Source organism: Schistocerca nitens, chromosome 12 (genome assembly GCF_023898315.1).
Source record: "Schistocerca nitens isolate TAMUIC-IGC-003100 chromosome 12, iqSchNite1.1, whole genome shotgun sequence".
NCBI lineage: Eukaryota > Metazoa > Arthropoda > Insecta > Orthoptera > Acrididae > Schistocerca > Schistocerca nitens.
In genome coordinates this window covers 7,123,145-7,148,465 of record NC_064625.1, presented here as the reverse complement: position 1 = coordinate 7,148,465, position 25,321 = coordinate 7,123,145, and the positions used below count along the sequence as shown (strand labels likewise).

Here is a 25,321-nt window from a genome sequence, read left to right as displayed (position 1 = left end):
GGTCTCCCGCATCTTTCCCCTACGCTCTTTCAAGAAGCATGGGACTTCATTTGCATTTTCATTTCCACCCCAATTTCACATGGTAAGGAATGAAGCAAAAAGCGTGCATTACTGGCACCTGAAATTTTGGGGAAAGCGAAAAGCAGTAGACATTGGCCACACTGCGTTTAAATGTTCAGCAGCTTTCATAGCACGTCTCAAGGAAGAACACACAATGTGCCATAGACATTTCATTGATTTCATGACAGCCAGAGATGTACAGGAAGACCCAGATAGTCGCCAGTCTGGGGCCCGTTTTGTCGAAGAAGTAAACTAGAAAACCGCAAGTTTTCAGATATAGCCACTGTGCATTTGGAACAATGATCAAGGTGGATTTAATTATTAACTAGCATCTGGTGCAACACTATCTAAAAAAGAGGAAAAATGAATAGTTGCCTTAGTCCTGTCCGCACACAATACAACTCATAATTACACAACAGATGTTGGACTTCCATTGAGTCGACAGCTAACATAAAATTGTATATTTGTCTTCAGGAAAATAAACTTTCAGCCCAAGTACTGTTGCAGACAATCTTCCACCAAACATACATTTGGAGGTTAGCACAAGTGGATAAAATGTGAAAACACCATTTAGAGTCCTTTTTCGTGAATTATGTTAATGAGAAACTCGCACATAACCAGAAGTGTATATTACTTTGTGGTTCTTGGAGTGCTGGCAAGGTCACAATGATAGTAAATAATTCATTTGCGAGTAAAAACGTCGAACGCACCATCATTCAAGAACAACAAAAAAAACGCAGTACGTACAGCCTTCGGTTCTATATTTCTTCTGGCAGTATAAGATGTATGCAAGAAAGATAACAGTCTAAAAGGACTCTATGCAGTGACTTCGACACTGAATTACGAGATGGAATTTTCGCAATGAAAATGCATTCTGTTAGTGATAACCGGCTGTCTGCTGCAGAGTATCAGCCCATGCTTCAATATTCCTGGCAAGCGGCCGGATACAACCCTGTCGCGCAGGTTGCTGAATTCAAGAATGTTACTCACGTGACATTTGATTTCGCAGCTCAGTAATACGATTACGAGGCTTGTCCAGATATTGCTTTCGCCAAGTGTGCCTATTGTAATCCTACAAATTTTTCGTGCATTTTTGTATACGAACCTTGTGTACATTTTCATATACCGATAGTGGGGAAACTAAGTGACAGGGGCACGCAGAGCTCCTAAATACAATTGCAAGACTGAACTGTTGTTCGAGCCGGCAGACGTGAGTAGCACGGCGACGCCGCTTACCTGTGGGGGAGGGCGCGTGGTGTGACGTCAGCTGGCGCGCGGTGCTCACTCGCGGACGTCGCGAAGACAACTGAGCGTCCGGGCCCGGCGGCGGCGGCGGCGGCGGCGGCGGCGCCTCCGGAGGTGGGGGCGTGTGGCTCACACTTGTTATCGCCCACACTCACTCCGTGGAAACGCGGCCGCACGTCGCTAATCGCTGAGCGCCTCACCTGACGTGGCGCCGGATACACCGTAATGGGCCCCCCTGGCTGCCGTTCACGTTCGAGAGCCAAGAACGCAACGAGTGACTGGTCGCCCGTAAAGTTCCCCTAAAAACACTCCTAGGAACAGTAATTCACTGAAAATCCGGTGATTAGGGCTTACGTCGCCCACTTACTACCGTTCTTAACAGTGTCCAGCAAAGTCAATGGCAAAGACGAAACAATATAAACTATAAAAAGCTCTTCCCTCTTGATCCGAAAAAGAAAAACTTGTACAAACAGTTATACTTCCAGTTATCGATTACATCGATGTTATCCCGCAAGGCCTTTCTCAGGAACGTTCGCGGCGTCTGAACTCGTTACGAATGTCTGTGAACGTTACATCTGTGATGTTAAACTCTTTGAGTTCTGTCTTCTCTACCGCCTTTCCAGTAAGTACTGTCCCTCACCTCTCTCCCCGACTTAAACGATCTTGTCTGAACAGCAGGGCACAAACGTCCCTTCCCATCAGAACAAAATCCTTTCTGTCCCACTCCATAGTTCAGCCACCTTCTCGAAGTCCTTCTCAGCTGCAGGAACCCGACTCTGGAACAGGTTCGCGCATTATTTCATAGATCTGAACAACGAAAATGGTTCAAATGGCTCTGAGCACTATGGGACTTAACATCTGTGGTCATCAGTTCCCTAGAACTTAGAACTACTTAAACCTAACCAACCTAAAGACATCAGCCACATCCATGCCCGAGGTAGGATTCGAACCTGCGACCGTAGCGGTCACGCGGTTCCAGACTGCCGGCAAGTGAACAACGCCTCCAGCTTCAGAAGACAGGTAATGACGTATCTACTGAAACAACAATAAGGATAACCACTGTCCCCGTACACACCGTTACCCTTGTACACCCCTCCCTCTTTCCAACTTGATCTTTCTCATTCCCCAGTATTCTTAGCCGATGCAGTTCCCCTAATTTTCCTTTTCTCGGACTCACTATATCAGAAAACATCTGTCCTGTACACCTACAAATTCTTTTTATGTTTCCCACTACCATTATTGTTATCATCATCATCATCATCATCATCATCATCATCATCATCGTAATCAACATCATCATCATCATCAATAATATTACTATAACAGCACCATTAGTGTTGGCAGGTGATGGTAATATTGTCTTTGTTAGTTGATAGCCAGTGTAATTTACTCACGCTGCCACTTTAGACACTCATATCATTTTAATACTAGTTGTAATATTAAAATTATTATTTCTAAGGTAACTGTGATGTGACAGATTCTGCATGTGTAAAATGCTGGTCCGATGTCAGAGAGGACCTGATCGCCGTGATCAGACAAGATTAAACAAATAAATAAAATAAGTAAATACAGCAGTGTGTTCAGCACCAGCAGACGATTGTATTCTAAGGCTGACAAAGAAAAGCGAAGAACACTGCCAAGGAGCGAACGTACAAGAGACCTAGTTGGACTGTTACGAATAACCGGGGTATGATACGTGCCTCGCATAAAAACGTAGGAAGGTTTGTGCAACATTTATTGATTTCGAATAAGCTTTTGAGGCAGTTGTGGACCAAAGTTTTAGATGTCTTTCAGAAGATTAGAATTAACAAAAAAAAAAATGGTTCAAATGGCTCTGAGCACTATGGGACTTAACATCTGAGGTCATTTAAACCTAACTAAACTAAGGACATGACACACACCCATGCCCGAGGCAGGATTCGAACGTGCGACCGTAGCGGGCGCTCGGTTCCAGACTGAAGCACCTAGAACCGCTCGGCCACATCGGCCGGCCTCAGAATTGACAGGAAGGTAAAGAAGCTAAAAGCAATTCATATATCATACAAAGATCGGAAGTAAAAATACGAGATGAGATGACACAAGGGGTTAGTGGGGACTGTTCGTTGTCTTTTTACCTACTCTGTCCCACATTCAGTTTTTAACTGCTTCCAGCAAAAGGGTGGTGGGTCGTTAGGAGTAAATCTGATCAAACGTATAAGATTTGCTGATGACGTGGTGTAGGTAAATAAAAAATAAAAGCTAATTAACAAAATGTTATAAGACATGAGCACTAGCTCTCCGGCATACAGGATCAAGATAAGCGTGAACCAATTAATTTTACGAAGCAATCGAGGAAGCTAACAGCGAAAATTTGTGACGAGATAGTGCAAGAAGTTCATAATATCAGATAACTAGGATCCAAAATAACCAGTGACATAACATGCAATGAGAAATAAAACAACTGCCGGAAAAGAAATATTTTACAGAAGGAAGGGTATCTCTAGAGGCCATCAGATAAACAGTCAAGGAAATGATTAGTGAACTGTGTAGCGTTGCTACAAGATCTGTAGTTATATTTTCTTTAGTTGTAATGAGCAAGACTTGATTTATCGTTACCACTTATATGTAAGATCATGACGCCGCGCAGTGGACCAACCCGAATCAAAAGCAGGACATAATAGAAAAATGGATGTAAAACCCTACAAAAGTAACTTCTTATTAGATTCTTTGGGTCGCTAAATAGGTATCAGATATCGGAATTACAACATTCAAATGACAGACCAAAGATTGTAAAATTAGCGGAATCGAGCAAAGCTTCGGGTATAAAGTGTTGTGAGGTCAGTGATAACGAAGTCTGCCCCCGGTAGCTGAATGGTCAACGCGACAGGATGTCAATCCTAAGGGCCCGGGTTCGATTCCTAGCGGGGTCGGTAATTTTCTCCATTCAGGGACTGCGTGCTCTGTTGTCCTAATCATCATCATTTCATCCCCATCGACGCGCAAGTCGCCGAATTGGCGTCAAATCGAAAGACTTGCACCAGGCGAACGGTCTACCCGACGGGAGGCCCTAGTCACACGACGACTGATAACGAATTACAAGTCGAAATTGTCATTCGATATTTTACATTTTTCAATCGGAATCATAGTCACATTCGTCGCTTGTATAATTATTGCTTTCAGAAGGTACTCTGTCGGGTTTTGCTCCTCAGAGGTGGTTCGAGAAGCAGATCTGTTACATCACTCGGCATCTGTTTACGTTCTTGAATTGTAATTTTTTGGACTCCCGAGATGGATGAATCCGAAGATGACAAAATCCGATGGAATACATGGATCGTTTTCTGACGGAAACATTTGCGTGTCAGATCTTCTCGGGTAACGTCGCGTATCCTTATTCCGAGCTCCCTGCATATCTTCAGTTGACCAATTAATCGGCCAGAGCCATCTTCGATTGTGGTGTGTCCGTATACCAAAAATATGTGATAATAGGCGTTGGTCATTGTTGCAGAGTCCGTTGAAGCTAGCACCCGACTTTCGAGAAGTATACATTTTTTCAGAATTCTTGATAGACACGTTTTAATTCTAGAGCTCCCAGAACAAAATTTAAATAGTTGTGAAGCATTTCGCGGTAAAGCTAAATTACTCTGGGGAATTTTAAGCTTTTAAAAAATTATTTCTGAGTTTGCGAAAAAAAATTATGATCACAATGCCAAATAGATTCCGAGGAATTCTACAGAAAATCTTCATGACATTTTTTCGTGCAGTTAATAGTTTATGAGACAATTATGATAGTGATCATTTTTACAGTGTGGCAGTACCGTACGATAGTAAAAGAACTGTCCACTAAAATGCGCAAATGTATGCTCGCAGAAACGTTTGAACTCGTTAACTATGGCACTGAGGTGGAAGGAGAGCCATGTATAAAAGCGGAGCGACGCAGATGAAATTTTGTAGGCTACCATTTCGAATAATATCGGTGGTATTTTAGTTTTAAGGCGATATACGTCGTTACAATGGTTAAAAATGTAAAACATACCTTCTGGAGTGGCAGCCATCGTATTTTATCCTGACAACTAGTGAAGATCGCTGCCACATACTAAACAGGCCAGTCAGTATCTGAAAAATGTGTCCGATTCACTGTTTACCGGCAACTGTCACGGCACGCATCATGTCGACTTGTGGCTGGAATGACTCCGCAGCTGTGTGGCAGCGCGACCTGCACAAGATTTCGCGGGGCTGAAGTCGGAACGCGCACTTTTTCATTTCTGTTCTGTCCGGGAGTCGAAGCGAGTTGGCCCCCAGAGCGCCTGTACTAACGCCTCAAACATCGTCGCTGTCTCTCGCCAAACCCTTTCTGTTGACATGTGATACGGTCTGATCATTCGTATTTTAATTAACTTTTGTCTTAGCGAAGATCTTTTCAAAACTCGTGACGTCAAAAGATAGCATCGGCTAAACAAAACCACGTCGGCACCAGCGAATACCGACTTTGCCAAATATTAATATTTCTGCAACTATTTTTCGTAATATTTCTCGTGTGAATATCAATGTCACTTGAGTCTTGTGTTTCATTTCCGAAGACATAACCTAACAGTCGACTCATTTAGTCTTTAGACACCTTCCACGAAGTAACAAATCCAAATTCAAGATTTGTTTATCCGCCGATTACTTTTCACGATTTATTTTCATAAGTACCTTCGCAGAGGTATGCAGTAACTTCTCAGTAACAGAATTATATTTCCAAATCAAATTTTTTGTGATTTCTTCAAGAACTGACACAGCATAGAACATATTTTTTACAACATTACTTGTTTTCAGTATAACAATGTTCATCGAGATCTTTGACAATCTGGCCCATTGAATTCTACTTACCTGACGTTGCTCAGGCGAGAAAAGGCGGCGGTGTTTCAGCCGACAATGTGAAACAGTACATATCCCCTCCCCCTTCCCCCGCCGAGCCGGGGTCATAATATTACTATACAATTGATGACGCTGAATGTATGTAACATACACGTGCCACGCATGCAATCGGAACGTCAAGTTTAGCTTGTTAAAAAGCTAATGAGAATATTTAATCAGCTGTAGGATAGTAATCATATGAAATTCTTTACATTCAAGTATTAAATATTGTTTATTAACAAAAGGCTATGAAGGTAGCAAAGTCAAAATAATATTTACCAAATGTAAAAATCGTCAAAAATGAGCAAAGGAACAATTACAGCGCATACAGATAGCTGTGCAACCGCTGTAACTGTTCCTTTGCTCATTTTTGACGATGATTTCAAAAAAGGGTCCGGCCCAAAACTAGTTCAAAATGGTTCAAATGGCTCTTAGCACTATGGGACTTAACTTCTAAGGTCATCACTCCCCTATAACTGAGAACTACCTAAACCTAACTAACCTAAGGACATCACACACATCCATGGCCGAGGCAGCATTCAAACCTGCGACCGTAGCGGTCGCGCGGTTCCAGACTGTAGCACATAGAACCTCTCGACCACCCAGGCCGGCCCCAAAACTAGTCGTCGAGTGAATAAAAATAGTGAAATTTGCAGCTTCGAGTGGTAGTACTAGTTTCATTTTAGAACATGTGCAAACCAAATTCTTTCATTGACAGTCATACGGGCATAACCAACAAGAGTCTGCACAAGACGCGCTCCACATTTTGTACACTTGAAAAATTATAACAGATCTGAAACTCCTCTCTTCCGTACAGATGTCGAGCAAATCCATGCTCTGTTGGTATTCGATGTCTGGTCTTCATCTAATTGTATTTTTAGTACAAATTACGCTTCCGTACAACTTTGAAGAATGATATGCACTACCTGTGTTCGATATGCATTCACGTTGCAGAACAAATTATCAGAAAACCAAAAGCGTAGTTACCTACGAAACTTAAGCTATGCTGCGCATTGTGCATGTACCTGTTTTCTATGGTTTCTCCTCTGCAGTAGCGACGGAGAGAGCAGACTTGCTTAGAGGTTTTTGTGGTGTGGACGTGGACAGGAATGAAAGGAGTAGGCAAGTAAAGTAAGGAATTAGGCTGTGTCGAAAACAGTGAACGAGGTAAGGCAAATACTGCAAACAGTCGAGGGGGGAAAGGAGTTGGGTAAGTGTGTGTGTGAATTCCTAAAGGGCCAAACTGCTGAGGTCATCGTTCCCTAGCCTTACGCACTACTTAATCCCACTTAAACTAACTTACGCTAAGGACAACACACACACCCATGCCTGGGGGAGGACTCGAACTTCCGACAGGGGGAGCCGCGCGAACCGTGGCAATGCGCCTCAGACCGCGTGGCCACTCAGATTTGGGTAAGAGTGAAGAGACGGCATATTCAAGGTGGCATTGTGACTGGGAAGAGGACCAGAGGAGAAAGTAGAAGATGGCACGAACGCATCCTACGCTGCTACGGGAAGATCGGCGGGAGAGAGGGAGGACTGGCGAATACTGGGCTTACGACGGTGGACGGACTTATCTCATCGCCAGAACACAGAAACATCAACGTCAGCAGCGGTTCCGACTGTGGATCTGAGACAGACGGTGCAGACGCTGTTCGGCATTTTTCTGCAATCATCGTCCTTATTGGCACGAACTGCGACTTTGAGGTACAGCTGACGTTGAAGAAAGCACAAATAAATAAATGAAAATTCAAAATGTCCTTAATCACAAAAAACAGAAAACATTGCTACAGTAATGTGAAGTATTTCACCGGTTTCAACGTATATTGCGGCCTATGTGGAAGCAATTAAATAACACCAGTCAACAAAATAAACGTTTAAGCTTGAACAGTAAGGACACTGTTTTTTCCACAGATTTTTGTTTTTCTTACGCAACCAAACATTATTTTAAAAAAATGGCACTATGAGACTCAACATCTATGACCATCAGTCCCCTAGAACTTAGAACTACTTAAACCTAACTAACCTAAGGACAATTCAGACACCCATGCCCGAGGCAGGATGCGAATCTGCGTCCGTAGCGGTTGCGCGGTTCCAGACTAAAGCGCCTAAAACCGCTCGGTCACACTGGCCGGCCCAAACATTATAAGAGAAGACACAATTCACTTGCATCGTGTTGTGCATTCAAACTTCTTTGTTAATGTTGAAATTACACAATGGACGATATTAAGCAAAATAAATATTAAACTGTGCAATATTACAGGTTAAATGGTTTTAATGCTTAAGTTTGTGAACTCTTGACAATTGCTGACAAAGTGTTAAAACATAGCAAACTTTTTATGTTATGCAACAAAATGTTTTTTAAAATTGTAAATTAAACTTAGGCAGTGGAGAATATTATACACAATAACTAAAATCAGTAGGACGAAAACAGTGTACTTGTTACTCAACTTTATATATGGAATTGCTCTACCAAGAAGTAACGAAAGAATATGTAAATAAAAATAACCATTATGAATGAAAACAGACATCACACTGGTGTAATAATCTGCAATATTTATCATTTATTTCACAAACATGTTTCCGACTGTTATACGGTGGAGAGGTATAAAGATAAATATGTGGTCCAGTGAAATGTTTATAGTATCAAACATTTTAAACTGCTGCATCTGTAGAGTATCTCCGTTACCAAAGTCGAAAATTATAAATATCATATTTAGAAACAAAACGAGAGGAATTATTTCAGTGAAAATGCGATGTAAGACTATTTAACTAAGATATAATGCTTGACGCATTAACTAATGAATTGCTCTTAGAAGAAAATAAATTAACAAATAAACTTTGCTGACGTGTTCCAAGAGTGTTGCTAAACGAAATAATCTTGTCCGTAACAGGTCCTATAAAAGCCGGCCGAGCGGTTCTAGGTGCTTCAGTCTGGAACAGCGCTGCTGCTACGGTAGCAGGTTCGAATCCTGCCTCGGGCATGGATGTGTGATGATGTCCTTAGATTATTTAGGTTTAAGTAGTTCTAAGTCTAGGGGATGATGACCTCAGATGTTAAGTCTCACAGTGCTCAGGGCCATTTGAACCAGTCCTAAATTACAAACAGGTGAGATAGACCGGTGAGATTAAGCAGGTAAGTGAAACACTTTTGATCATAAAAAATAATTTTTTTAGCTGGACTAGAGAAATATAGTAACTGAAATAAAGAAAAATCATGTGAGTAAGAGGGGTAATTCACAGCATGACGTGGGCGTCATTATGAGTAATATCGGCAGTGAGAAGTGGAGAGTAATGGACGTGTGTCTGGTGATTCAGTGCTAGGCTTATGCAGATGGACGTATGTTTATTTATTTCCATTGTTTCAAGGTAGTTCATCTTTCTTCTTTATGGCCATACTTACGAGGTGGTAATCGCAGCATCACATCATATCCATAAAGGATAATCCCATGAACGCCGTATTTTAAATTACCTTTCTTACTCACATGCCCCATTTCACCTTTATTTCAGTTACTATATTTCTTCTGTCCTGTTAAAAAGATTTATTTTTTACAGTCTAGCTGTTTCACTTACCTGTTTAATTTCACCACTATATCGTGTCTGTTTGTATTGGTTCAAATGGCTCTGAGCACTATGGGACTTAACATCTGAGGTCATCAGTCCCCTAGAACTTAGAACTACTTTAACTAACCTAAGGACATCACACACATCCATGCCCGAGGCAGGATTCGAACCTGCGACCGTAGCGGTCGCGCGGTTCCAGACTGAAGCCCCTAGAACCGCTCGGTCACACTGGCCGGCTGTCTGTTTGTATTATGGGATCTGTTCAGAACAAGATGATTTTGTTCAGCCACACGCTTGGATCATGTCACCAAAGTTTATTGTCCAACTTACGTTCTTCTAAGAAAAATTGTTCGTTAGTTAATGGGTCACATATTGTATCGTAGTTAAATATTCTTACATCGCATTTTCACTGAAGTAATTCCTCTCGTTTTTTTTTCTAAATCTAACAGTAAAATTTTTCATCTCTGCAAACGGAGATGCTCTGTAGATACACCAGTTGAAAATCTGTGATTGTACGAAAGTTTCACTGTACTGCGTATTTATCTTTGCACCTGATGATGGAATAACAGCTGAAAACCGGTTTGTGAAATATATAACAAGTATCGTAGAATGTTACACCAGTGCAGTGTGCGTTTTCATTCATAATATATAAAATATTCTACTAATCAACGGAAAAAAGCTATATTTCACTTGCAGAAACACTGATTCTGGAAGTTGATTCGCTCCTGAACCCAGATCTAGTTTCAGAATTTCAAGACTGGTAACAGGCTCAGTTTCAATGTGGTAACGGTTTCTGTAAATACTTACAGCAGCCAGTGTAGCTGGCAAAAGGAAACGCTCCGGCGGCATCGTCAGGATTTTCCACGGTGGTCACGGTATTACTACAGAAGACCACGTCACATTCCTTGGAGAAATATCCAGAAAATGTAACACAACGGGCACGAGAAACACTCATTTTAGAATCGCGAAGAAGAAGATTCCGTCTTTGCAAAAGTGAAGCTACAAAGTCAGTCTTTTCCTTAGATATATTTAAATCAGAAATAAGAACGTTGAAACCCCTAGGCATAAAAAGTGCTGACTCGTATGATTCACATTGTCCTTGAAATGTTGGGTCGGCGTGCGTACCTTCTTCGCTCAAATATTCTGCAAGTTTATCACGGTATAGCTGGGCACCCGCCGTTGCACGAGAATGTGTTAATTCACATCTTTTATCGATGCATCTGTTCGTTCACCCTCTCTCTGTCCATCTCCTCCTTTCCCTATACGTATCGCCGGCAGGAGTGGCCGTGCGGTTCTAGGCGCTACAGTCTGGAACCGAGCGACCGCTTGTCCTTCGGTTAGTTAGGTTTATTTAGTTCCAAGTTCTAGGCGACTGATGACCTCAGAAGTTAAGTCGCATAGTGCTCAGAGCCATTTGAGCCCTATACGTATCCATTGTCGGCATACTGCATCTGATACTATTGCATATGCACTGCGCGCAGCTATTGCAGTCTACAAAGTTAATTTTCCTACCAATATTCATGCCTTTGTACTGATTTCCACTACTGTACCTTTTGCGGAATTGGCCACTAGACGTCACAACTGGTGGATTCGCCACTACAAGAGGAGGAGGGCAGTAGAGAAGCAGCAGGAGCACAGCGGGGCGGTCAGCATAGTTCAGTGACTTGGAACGTGCACTACTACAGTCAGTGGATGTCTGCTGAGTAACAAATCCGTCAGGAACATTCAATCCCATGCAAAGCTGTACAAGTCGACTGTCGGTGGTGTCACTGTGAAGTGGAAACGCAGGGGGAGGACCACAGATAAACCGAGACCAGCCAGAGCTCACGTGGTGACGGACGGAGACCGTCGTCGATCATTGCGTAGGATGGTTGTAAAAGATCGCACGAAATCAGGGGAAGCAATCGTGGGTGAGTTCCAGAGTGCTACCGTAAGTCAAGCTAGCACAGTGACTGTGCGTTTGGAGTCAAAAATATGCCGACACAGTGCAGAGCGGCTGCTCATGAGCCACGCGTCCCTGTGCTCAGTGCTGAGTGACGCCTGACGTTGTGCAAAGTCCGACGTCGCTTCACGGTGGATGATTGGAAAGGAGTGATGAATCGCGCAGTACCCTGTAGCAATCCGGTGGAAGGGTTCGGGTGTGGAGAATGCCTGGAGATCGTTACCTGCCATCACTTGTCGTGCAGACAGTGAAGTACGTAGGGGATGGTATGAACAGTGAAGTACGTAGGGGATGGTATGAACAGTGAAGTTCGTAGGGGATGGTATGAACAGTGAAGTACGTAGGGGATGGTATGAACAGTGAAGTACGTAGGGGATGGTATGAACAGTGAAGTACGTAGGGGATGGTGTGGTGGGTGCTTCTCGTAGTCAGAGTGTGGTCCCGCTATTCTGCAAAAAGAAACGCTAACTGCGGACTGACGTGACCACGTTTTGCAACATTTAATGCTGCTTACGGTAGAGGGACCAGTTTGGAGATCATAAAACAGCGCCTGTGAGGCAACCGGTTGTGGACAAAAACGACTGGCCTCCCAGAGTTCCGAGCTTAGCCCAACTGAAGACATCTGCGTGACAGCGTTGACTCTGCTGCACACTGCAGTGTCCAACATCACTACCTTCACTCAGCACTCGAGGGAGAACGGGTTGATACTCCTCCACAGACATTGACACCTCACGCAAAGTGTTCAAGTTGTCAAAAAGCGTGGACACACCCCACATTAATGTCCACTAACAGAAGTTCAGATACGTTTCATCAGGTAGGCTACATACTTTGCAAACAACTCTAAAGTGCATGGGAAATCGTACTTTGCGTGGCCCCACATTTCTTCCTGTTGCAGTCGACTGTCGAACACGGAAGAATGACAGTTCCAGAGTCTCAGTAATTTTTCTCATCTTGTGTTAACGGTTCATACGGGAGAGGTAGGTATTGGGAAGAGGACTATCCAGATTCTTCTCCTAATAGTGTCACTTAAAATTTTGTAAGAAGGCTGTGGTAGGGTAGTTCGCTTCTATCTTCAAGAATCTGCCGATTCAATTTCTGTGTCTCATCGCCAATATGACTGTGCGACGGATAAAGTAAATGCGCTGTGGTGCGGCGGATTAAAGTTACTGCTCTCCCAGGAGAGATTCAATGCGGTGCCCGTATGTACAGCAGTTCCTTACAGAAAAGTTTGCTTGGAGCCTGTAATTTTCAAACGCGATGTAATTTCTGTGTCGCATCGTCAATATGAGGGTGAGGCGGATTAATTAAACGGGCTGTGCTGCGTCGGATACAAGCTACTGGACTTCGAGGAGAGATTCAATGCGGTGACCGTAACCGTGTTAGTGCCATGTACAAAAGTTTGCTTGGAGCCTGTAATTTTTAATAGTGATGTTCGTTGGTCAAATAAAACTGCGACAATTCGGACTGCTCTTCTTTGTATACTTCCAGTATCCGCTGTCAACGACTGTTTGGCACGGGTCCCACACAAATGGCTCTGAGCACTATGGGACTTAACATCTGTGGTCATCAGTCCCCTGGAACTTAGAACTACTTAAACCTAACTAACCTAAGGACATCACACACATCCACGCCCGAGGCAGGATTTGAACCTGCGACCGTAGCAGTCGCGCGGTTCCTGACTGAGCGCCTAGAACCGCTAGACCACCGCGGCCGGCGGGTCCCACACAATTCAGAGATATTGTAGCATGGGTCGCACAAGTGACTCGTAAGGAGTATCGTTTGTAGGGTACTGCTTTATTCCTTTTGTAAGCAGCACAGTTTTCAGTTTCTGTGCATTTAAAAGCAACTTGCCAAATTCGGCACCACTTTGAAGACTTTTGAAAAATTCTGTCTGAATATTTCTGACTATTACTCGGTTGGAACTGGAACGTCGTAACCTAACAGGTAGCTGGTCTGTCCCTGGAGTATCTCGTGACGTCACAGCGAACTCGCTTCGCACCGCAAGGACGTTCCCACGGCGGACCGCCGCGTCTCACACTTGCCGGTTGCCGCACATAGGGTTGTGCTGCGGTGGCGAACAAAACTTTACTCTCAGTTTTGTTTCTTGGTATCAAAGAAGCTGTGTTACTTGCCTATTTCCTGTTTACTGGTTCGCGACGTCGCATGCCACGTGCCCGGTCCCTGCTTGCGGACCGTAACCGGCACTCCGCTGCGTGGTGAATCGGGTTCAGTCAGATTTGGCGAGCATGGAATTACCTTCGAAAGAAGTCGGAGAAAGTCGTTGCGGAGCTGCTAGAGAGACAAAAATAAACACTTTTCTCATGTAGCGGGGAGCTGCGTAATTACGCCACTCTAACATTGTATTTATTACAGCCTAAGCCGTAAGCTACCAAACTACACGGAAGCGCCAAAGAAACTCGTTAGGCATGCGTATTCAAGTGGAGAGAGATTTAAACAGGCAGAATACAGCGCTACGGTCGGCAACGCCTGTATAATACGACAAGTGTCTGGCACAGTTGTTACATCGCTTACTGCTGCTACAATGAGTTTGAACGTGGTGTTATAGTCGGCGCACAAGCGACGGGACACAGCATCTCCGAGGCAGCGATGAAGTGAACATTTTCCCGTACTACCATTTCACGATTGTACCGTGAATATAAGGAATCCAGTTAAATCTCCGACATCGCTGCGGCCGGAAAAGCATCCTGCAAGAATGGCACCGACGACGACTGAAGAGAATCGTACAACGTGACAGGAGTGCAACCCTTCCGCAAATTGCTGCAGATTTCAATGCTGGGCCATCCACAAGTGTCAGCGTGCGCACCATCAAACGAAACATCATCGATACGGGCTTTCGGAGCTGAAGACCCACTCGTGTACCCTTGATGACTGCACGACACAAGGGTTTACGCCTCACCTGGGCCCGTCAACTGTTCATGACTGGAAACATGCTGCCTGGTCGGACGAGTCCCGTTTCGAATTGTATCGAGCGGATGGATGTCTAGGGGTTTGGAGACAACCTCATGAATCCATGGATCCTACATTTTAGCAAAGGACTTTCCAAGCTGGTGGAGGATCTGTAATGGTGTGGGGCGTGCGCAGTTGCAGTGATATGGGGTCCCTTATACGTCTAGATGCGATTCCGATAGGTGACACATATGTAAGCATGCTGTCTGATCACCTGCATCCCTTCACGACCATTGTGCATTCCGACGGACTAGGGCAATTACAGCAGGACAATGCAACGCCCCAAACGGCCAGAATTGCTACAGAGTGGCTCCAGGAACACTTCCGCTGGCCACCAAACCCTCCAGCATGAACATTATAGAGCATATGTGGGATGGCTTGCAACGTGCTGTTCAGAAGAGATCTCCATCCTGCCGTACTCTTACGGATTTATGGACAGTCCTGCAGGATCCGTGGTGGTCAGTTCCCTCCAGCACTGCCTCAGGCATTAGCCTCGTCAATGCCACATAGTGTTGCGGCACTTCTGCACGCTCGCAGGGGACTTACACAATACTAGGCATGTATACCAGTTTCTTTGACTCTTTAGTGAATTAAAAAGTGCCATCCGTAACTGCAGGACGCTGTTTTCGGTATCTGTTTTAAGGAACATAAATTTTAAGAGTAAACACGCTAATTTTAATTTTCTAAATGTCTGCAAGTGGCACAAATTAGGAATCTGGTTTCCCAACTTGTACTACTTGCTCCATAAATTGTAACACCTTCGTAAACTGTATCACTGAACATAAAGATACGTACTAGTTTAATATTAAGAAAATGTTCCATATTTTAGTTCTTAGATCGCTATTTCCAGGCATTTCACCCCTGCGCGCTTTGTACGAATCCATATTTTGCATTCTTCACATCTGTTCATTTCTTCCATTCGATCTTCCTGGCACAACTCACTACACTGTTTTATGAGTGAGTCACCAGAACAGTTCTTTCCACATGCGGAGCTGTAATTCCACATCTCTTCCCCTTTGCTTCGATGAGCTTTTAATTCCATGGGTTGCTCGTACGCTCACTGGCTCCTCAGCCAAGTCTTCAGATTTGCTCGTACCTTTCATCATTTCCCTCGGATTCAGCGATATTTGTTGGATGGACACCATCAGCCTTCTTTTTACCTGCCAGGGCTCCTTGTGCATTGGAATTATGGAGCAATCCATTTCCTTGCGCTACGTCGAACGGGAGTTTTCTTACACCCGACAAGCGTAAACCGAACATCACCTTTCAAATGTATGAATATCCTCTTCCAATTCGTTTTCAACTACTGCGGCCAATAATTGTTGCATACTCGTTTGCATTCTTATTTTCAGCATGCCTCTTAATTGTTGGCTTAGCCACATTTTATATGCGTACACATTCTATTAATCCATGATCCACATTTAAGTAAACCGTTACAGCTAAATGCCAATCATTTGCGCTCCGGTTTTCACAGTGTCTTTCCATTGTCACACAGTAGTACAAAATAATTATTTAATTAATAACTTAGGATGAAGTACGCATCTAAAATTTACCGCTTATTTCTCAATCTTATGTTTCAGAAATAACGCCAAACGCAATTTTAAAGCCCGCTATACGAGCAGGTTTCTTAAGTTGTACCGATACAGTGTCGGAAAGATACCAGCGGTAAACTTCAGACAATGTCGCTATTTCTTCTTCGTCACTTTCCTACTACAACGAATACAGATTTTTGAGTGTCTGGAAAGTAAGGTTATTTCGTGTATATGCAGCAACAAATTACGTTAGCACTTGCTTTATAACAGTGATTCTGTTAACCAAAAACGTCAGATTAAAACTACAACAAAATGAAGGCTGTCTTCAGATGATCCGTTCCTCACTTCGCAGAATTCAGAGTGGAGCTGACGCTGATCTCATTTTGTATCAGTGGCACAAATTAGCATCCGGCACGACACCACGCAGGCAGCTCTCTGCCGAGACAAATACCAGAGGTCCGGCGTTTCCCTAATAGAGGTCTTTGCAGGGTTTGGCACTGGACTTTCCTTACGCCAACATCCACAGTTGTTTCGCATCTTAACACTCTCAGTGGGCAAAATTACCGTTTCTTTCCACGCGAAGTACCATCGGATATGTTGGAAAATGACGTACTGACAGTCCTACAACCATCGTTGTGGGGTCCCACCACACATTTGCCGTTCATGTCAGACAATGTTTTCTGGAGTTGTTCGATTGGGAAGGGTGGGCCGCCGGCCGCTGTGGGCGATCTTTCCCAGGCGCTTTATTCCGGAACCGCGCTGCTGCTACGGCCGCAGGTTCGAAACCTGCCTCGGGCATGGATGTGTGTGATGTCCTTAGGTTAGTTAGGTTTAAGTAGTTCGAAGTCTAGGGGACTCATGACGTCATACTTTAAGTCCCGTAGTGCTCAGAGCCATTTGAACCATTTGAAGGGTGGGTCAATGCCGCGGCCACCACGTTATCACGACGTCCCTTCTACCGATTTCTTTTTGAGGGGGGAAGGGGGCGGGGGGGGGGGGGGAGAGACACAAAGCGTTCGCTATACGAGACACCGACACATACTGCAGAAGAGCTGGTTGCCCATTTACTTGCGACTGCAACCGTTATTCCTGAAACACCCGGTTGTTCTAAGCGTGTTAGACAGTCTCTAGGAGGCAATTGTCAGTTGCACATTAACGTAAACAGGCAGCGACACCCCTTCCAGAGAAACGCGATTGCCCCAGTCGATGCAGACGAGGCAGAGGAGCGGCGATAAGGATACGAACTGTCCACGGACTCGACACTTCGCCTGAAGATGACAAGTAGAAATCTTGTTGAAACGTTGCAGCAGAAAGAGAGCTCGATTCTGCTCGTAACCCGAGAAGACTTGATCATTGAGATGCGCCGAGAAAATCTAAATTCGCATAAAGTTTACAAAAGGTTTGTATATATGTCTGGAAGCCGCTAAGTGTTGTAATTCTCAAATCTTGGATGAATATAGTCTGTATAATTCTCGCTCCCTCAAAGAATACACGTGGTGTACAAAAATACGGAAACACGAAAATCGGAACACATTATCACGCCTAACATGATGTAGAAAACCGCATTTAAAACAACCCCCAGTCCTCTCGGAAGCGACACGTACAGGTCCTGCGTGGTTTTAGAGGGAACGTTACGTCATTCTTCCTGCAAAATATTGGAAAGTTCAGGTAAGGGTGATGGAGGTGTATAGCGACCGCACACCCTTCTATCCACGCCAGACCACAAAGGTTCAGTAATTTTGAGATGTGGTAACGGTGGCGGCCAGAGACGAAGCGAGAATTCATCCTCGTGCCCGACGATACGAGCTGTGTGAGGGACGCATCAGAATTGGGTAACAAACACTGTGCGAGAGGACGGACATGATCAGCCAAGATGGTCGCGTAAGCCTCGGCAGCAGTGCACCTCGCAGAGTAATGTTGTTGTTGTTGTTGTTGTGATCTTCAGTCCTGAGACTGGTTTGATGCAGCTCTCCATGCTAATCTATCCTGTACAAGCTCCTTCATCTCCCAATACCTACTGCAACCTACATCTTTCTGAGACTGCTTAGTGTATTCATCTCTTGGTCTCTCTTTACGATTTTTACCTTCCATGCTGCCCTCCAATACTAAATTGGTGATCCCTCGATGTCTCAGAACATGTCCTACCAACCGATCCCTTCTTCTAGTCAAGTTGTGCCACAGGCTCCTTTCCTCCCCACTTCTATTCAGTACCTCCTCATTAGTTATGTGAACTACCCATCTAATCTTCAGCATTCTTCTGTAGCACCACATTTCGAAAGCTTCTATTCTCTTCTTGTCCAAACTATCTATCGTCCATGTTTCACTTCCATACATGGCTACACTCCATACAAATACTTTCAGAAATGACTTCCTGACACTTAAATCTATACTCCATGTTAACAAATTTCTCTTCTTCAGAAACGCTTTCCTTGCCATTGCCAGTCTACATTTTATATCCTCTCTACTTCGACCATCATCAGTTATTTTGCTCCCCAAATACAAAACTCCTTTACTACTTTAAGTGTCTCATTTCCTAATCTAATTCCCTCAGCATCACCCGACTTCATTCGACTACATTCGATTATCATCGTTTTGCTTTTGTTAATGTTCATCTTATATCCTCCTTTCAAGACGCTGTCCATTCCGTTCAACTGCTCTTCCAAGTCCTTTGCTGTCTGACAGAATTATAATGTCATCGGCGAACCTCAAAGTTTTTATTTGTTCTCCGTGGATTTTAATACCTACTCCGAAATTTCTTTTCTTTCCTTCATTGCTTGCTCAATATACAGATTGAATAACATCGGGGAGAGGCTACAACCCTGTCTCACTCCCTTCCCAACCACTGCTTCCCTCTCATGTCCCTCGACTCTTACAACTGCCATCTGGTTTCTGTACAAATTGTAAATGGCCTTTCGCCCCCTGTATTTTACCCCTGCCACCTTCAGAATTTGAAAGAGAGTAAATAAATCAACATTGTCAAAAGCTTTCTCTAAGTCTACAAATGCTAGAGACGTAGGTTTGCCTTTCCTTAATCTTTCTTCTAAGATGGTCAGTATTGCCTCACGTGTTCCAACATTTCTACGGAATCCAAACTGATCTTCCCCGAGGTCGGCTTCTGCTAGTTTTTCCATTCGTCTGTAAAGAATTCGTGTTAGTATTTTGCAGCTGTGACTTATTAAACTGATAGTTCGGTAATTTTCACATCAATGCGTAAATCAGTTGAATTTAAGTCTGAAGCCCCACCTCAATTGGGACGGCATGCAGCATGTAATACAGTTCTCCTGACTCCAGGAACAACCAGCTATATATTACGGCTGACCAAATCATCACTGGACCGCTGCAATGTTTCGCTCTCGAAACGCGAACTCGGCCATAAGATGGAAACAGTGCGAAACAAGACTCATCCGACCTTCTTTCGTTGCTGCCTGTCGCAGATTTTACGGCTTCGGCACCACGTTTCCCGTTTACGGGTGTCTGCATCAGTGATGAGGGGTTTTAAAATTGCAGCTAGGCCTGCAGCGCGCTGCTTCTTTAGTTCTCTTCGTGTATTGGTGCTGACAGGGTCCGCGAAGTGCGACATTCAGTTCTGCAGTGGTTTCCGCAGCTGTCGTCCTCTTATTTCTCTTTAGTCTGTCACGAACACTCAACACACACTTTAGTCCGAGTTGTGACAGCATTTTTCCGCTTCCCCGGTACGCAGTATAAATCTTGTACAAGGTGCCCCTCTAACCACCAGAAGCTTCGGCTACCTCGGTTACGGAAGCAGCCATCGTTCGAGCAGCGACGATCTGCCCGCGTAGCTCTGACGTCACACACTCACAGCTACACAGTCACTGTTCTGACACTTGCAACGTATTGACAACACTCGACAGGTCCTGTACGTCGACAAATACGATACTGGAACCCGCAAAAAAATGGTTCACATGGCTGTGAGCACTATGGGACTTAACTTCTGAGGTCATCAGACCCCTAGAACTTAGTACTTAAACCTAACTAACCTAACTAACCTAAGGACATCACACACATCCATGCCCGAGGCAGCATTCGAAACTGTGACAGTAGCGGTCTCGCGGCTCCAGGCTGTAGCGCCTAGAACCGCTCGGACACCCTGGCCGGCTTGGAACCCGCATGCTTGGTTAGTATCGCGTCCGTCGGCCGTCGTAATTTAATTTATTATTTATTGCTATTGTTGATTGTTGCCGACTTACGTGGTGGGCCTTAATCAAAATGAAATTTCATTCCATTTTGATTTACAATTAAATGCTTTTGTGGAGTTCTCCTTTTTAACAATATTAATCTTAAATTATTTGTTACGTTAATGAATGTTAGACTCGCTGAATCCTAAAACACGAGCATGTAAGTTGAACAATGGAATAAACTTTTCGTATTAATTTCCTCGGCTAGTGAGTTCACTTTAAAGCAAAAAATCTTTAGTTCTTAATTACAATTGCGGCCCACACACGCGCAAGAGTATTTCTTCTTACCTCCGTTAACCATTGCATTGTAGTCAGAGTCCTGGTTCTGCCTCTCGGCTGTTGTACTGCAACGTCGGGCAGCTGTGGAGAAAAATGTATATTATGTTAATAGCGGGCGAGTTTTTCGCTTCCGCTAAATTTTATAAGTTAATATCGCCACGTAATGGCGTCGTTGGCTGCATCGGCCGCTGCGATTGTTGCACTGTAAATTACTCGAATGCAGGTTAATTCAAGGAAGGCGGACATGAAATCGGGATCACCTCTTACAAATGAAAAGTGAACAATAATATTAAATGAATATATTATTTGCTTAATTAGTACAAATATGCTTACATTTGCCAGCACTCGCAAGATGTCCGTCTACACGCAACTAAGACAAGAGAAGAAGTGAAGACGACTAAAAAATTAACAAAAGAGCGTATCTTGTCGTCTGTTTAGATAATTTTGTTATATTTCTTTGCCCTCGAAACTTACACAGAGAAATTATTATAATACGGACAAAAATGTATGTTCGCCTGAGCGGCTAGTGTCCACTTATTATTCAAATTTTAAATCTCTGTTCTTTAAAAATACTGTTTTTTAAGTGCTTTCTTATTATTTTACTGAGGACGCTATACTAGCATCTGCATTTACGTTCAACCACTCATTTCTTTCGATATTTTTGTCAGAATCCTGTGTACACAGTATGACTATAATAATTGTCTTACCGTGTTAAATCTCTAACGTAAGGCCCCTCTTTTGCAGTAGATTATTACAGTATTTTAAATTCGGCCAGTAATTGTGTGAAATACTGAAAATGTGACTCTTGCCCTTGGACCTGCAACTGGTAGCGTGCACCACGAAGTGTGAACAGGGTTAGTCGCTTACTGGTGTGGATGACTGATTCTATGATGACACCACCAATGGAGGGAATAATTGAGATTCGGACTGTTACTGTGTGCCGAAGTTGAAACGCGTCGACAAAATTTGTGAGTCTACCGACGTAGTTTTTTCGTGGGTCCCTGGCGAGGTGCCACCCCGCGGAGAAAGTGCGCCGGGCCGCTGTTTCGAACACCGGGTGTCCGCTTGCCTAACATTACTACACCAGGCCGGCGGGTCCCACAGCGCGCCTTTTGCTTTTCCCGAGGACAGACGGGCGCCTGGGAAAAACTCCCGCGCTCCCAAAGTGCCGACCCACTTCTGAAAGCAGTTCTGGCCGCTCCGAACTTGGACGTTGTGCCGAGGTGGCGGGCAGGGGGGAGGGGTGGAGGAGAGGGGGGGGGGCAGGTGTCGCTTACGAAAGCCTGGGGCGGCGCCGCTGCGTGGCGCAAGGCCTCCGCATCGCTCCTGAGGACCGCACAACAGCCAGCCACCAGGGGGCTCTGCACGAGACAGCAGTGGCGGACCAGCGCCAAGCCGACCTCGGTCAACGCGTTCTCCGTTACCGGTCGAGCCACCACCACCACGCCTCTCGAACATTCGGTCGCGTCCACCGACTACACGATTCTGCGCAGAGATTTTGCGAAAAGACTCGCTCCCTTCGTGACGTACACTGACGAACCGAAACATTTGCCGAGCGAAGTGGCTAAGACGGTGGTCGGCAGACTGGACTCGCATTTCGGAGGACGAGTGTTCAAACCACACCCACAATCGCTCCAGGCAAATACCGGGATATACAGGGTGTTATAAAAAGGTACGGCCAAACTTTCAGGAAACATTCCTCACACACAAATAAAGAAAATATGTTATGTGGACATGTGTTCGGAAACGCTTAATTTCCATGTTAGAGCTCGTTTTAGTTTCGTCAGTATGTACTGTACTTCCTCGATTCACCTCCAGTTGGCCCTATTGAAGGAAGGTAATGTTCACTTCGGAGCTTGTGTTGACATGCGACTCATTGCTCTACAGTACTAGCATCGAGCACATCAGTACGTAGCATCAACAGGTTAGTGTTCATCACGAACGTGGTTTTGCAGTCAGTGCAATGTTTACAAATGCGGAGTTGGCAGATGCCCGTTTGATGTATGGATTAGCACGGGGCAATAGCCGTGGCGCGGTACGTTTGTATCGAGACAGATTTCCAGAACGAAGCTGTCCCGACAGGAAGACGTTCGAAGCAATTGATCGGCGTCTTAGAAAGCACGGAACATTCCAGCCTATGACTCGCGATTGTGGAAGACTTAGAACGACGAGGACACCTCCAATGGACGACGCAATTCTTCGTGCAGTTGACGATAACCCTAATGTCAGCGTCAGAGAAGTTGCTGCTGTACAAGATAACGTTGACCACGTCACTGTATGGAGAGTGCTACGGGAGAATCAGTTGTTTTCGTACCGTGTACAGCGTGTGCAGGCACTATCAGCACCTGATTGGCCTCCACGGGTACACTTCTGCGAATGGTTCATCCAATAATGTGTCAATCCTCATTTCAGTGCAAATGTTCTCTTTACGAACGAGGCTTCATTCCAACCTGATCAAATTGTAAATTTTCACAATCAACAAGTGTGGGCTGACGAGAATCCGCACGCAATTCTGCAATCACGTCATCAACACAGGTTTTCTGTGAACGTTTGGGCAGGCATTGTTGGTGATGTCTTGATTGGGCCCCATGTTCTTCCACCTACGCTCAATGGAGCACGTTATCATGATTTCGTACGGGATACTCTACCTGTGCTGCTAGAACATGTGCCTTTACAAGTAAGACACAACATGTGGTTCATGCACGACGGAGCTCCTGCACTTTTCAGTCGAAATGTTCGTACGCTTCTCGACAACAGATTCGGTGACCGATGGATTGGTAGAGGCGGACCAATTCCCCGGCCTCCACGCTCTCCTGACCTCAACCCTCTTGACTTTCATTTATGGGGGCATTTGAAAGCTCTTGTCTACGCAACCCCGGTACCAAATGTAGAGACTCTTCGTGATCGTATTGTGGACGGCTGTGATACAATACGCCATTCTCCAGGGCTGCATCAGCGCATCAGCGATTCCATGCGACGGAGGATGGATGCATGTATCCTCGCTAACGGAGGACATTTTGAACATTTCCTGTAACAAAGTGTTTGAAGTCACGCTGGTACGTTCTGTTGCTGTGTGTTTCCATTCCATGATTAATGTGATTTGAAGAGAAGTAATAAAATGAGCTCTAACATGGAAAGTAAGCGTTTTCGGACACATGTCCGCATAACATATTTTCTTTGTTTGTGTGTGAGGAATGTTTCCTGAAAGTTTGGCCGTACCTTTTTGTAACACCCTGTATAAAGAAAACGAAACCACCACAGCTATATCATCAACGAAATTTGTTTCAAACGGCTAGTTTCGGTGCAACACCATCTTCAGGTCCACTATAAACCAAAAGAAGTCCATGTATCGTAGAACGCATATGACACTACTTGTCGAGGATTTCATACATCAGGAGATGTATGCCATCCACGCTAACTAGTATCATATGCGTTCTACGATACGTGGGCCAAGGAATGAAAGTACTCTTTTAGGTTACAGCGGACCTGATGATGGCGTGTTGCGCTGAAACAGATTTCGTTGATCATACGGCTGTGGTGGTTCGTTTTCTTTATTTATATCATCAGCCGCAGTCCAAGACTTCCACAAAATGCCCGTGTCGTTCCTTCGATAGGGAATGGCCGACATCCCTCCTCATCCTCGACACGATCCAAGGTTGTGCTCCGTCTCTAATGATCTCGACTTCGATGGGACATCTAATCTACCTACCTACCTTTCTTCCTTCCTTGCAGAACATTATGACCTACATCACTGTTTGCTGGCCCACCTTTCGAATGCAATACCAGTGTGGTTCGACAAGTGTAGTAAAAAAAAAAGTTTGTTTCGCAAATACACACCTTACATCTCTTCTCGACACAGTCTCCTCTGAGCGATGTAACTTGGTTCAGCGATCCTCCAGCTCTTTTTCATCCCATCGGCAAAATAGGTTCTGTCAAACTCTGCAAAATACTCGACTACAACTATCACTTCCCTGAAAATTTCTTCCCTGCAGGACAAAGTTTCAAGTTATGGAGCAGGAACAAGTCTTCTGGGGCTAGGTCCAGTGAATAGGGTGGATGAGGAACCAACTCGAAGCCCAGTTCATTCACTTTCGCCGTTGTTATCGCTCAAGTGTGGGAACATTATCCTGGTGAAAGACACCTTTTTGCGTGTCAATCATGTTATTTTTTCAGTCAACGCAATATTCAGACGATCCAAAAATGAAGTATAGCACGGTCCAGTTATGGTTCTGCCTTTTTTTTTTTTCAAGTAATCTACGAGGGTTATTCCCTGGGAATCCCAAAAAAGACCGTATTGTCAGCTTACAAAATTATCTTTGCCTTCTTCGGTGCACTTTCACCACGCTTTGTCCAGTGTTTTGACTGCAGTTTTGATTCTGGTGTGTAATGGATCCTGGTTTCACCAGAAGTCAAAAATCGGCGCGAAAGCTCTTGCGAGTTGCGACTAAATATCGTCAGACACTGTGCTGAACTGTTGTACTGGATGCTCTTTTGCTCGACTGTGAGAAATCGGCGGAACCCATCTCGCACACACAACTTCTCCGTGCAGTTGAGAAGCCTACAGTCTCAGTAATCTCACGATTTTTTACTCGGCCGTCTTGCATTACCATATCGTGGATTTTGTCAAAGGTTTCCCTTGCGGCGTCGCCAATTGGACCGCC

At 44.5% G+C, this 25,321-nt stretch overlaps 1 protein-coding gene across 2 annotated transcripts in view; it reads right to left on the bottom strand.

The window, feature by feature from the left end:
* LOC126215063 (angiotensin-converting enzyme-like) overlaps nt 1-1,366 on the bottom strand; it is a 240,769-nt gene extending 239,403 nt beyond the window's left edge. The window contains exon 1 of one of the 2 annotated variants that reach the window (XM_049941712.1): nt 1,297-1,366. The gene's annotated coding sequence lies outside the window, so the exon portion shown is untranslated. The remainder of the gene's footprint in view (nt 1-1,296) is intronic. The other variant, XM_049941713.1, reaches the window with a different exon arrangement.
* Between the last annotated feature and the right edge of the window lie 23,955 nt (nt 1,367-25,321).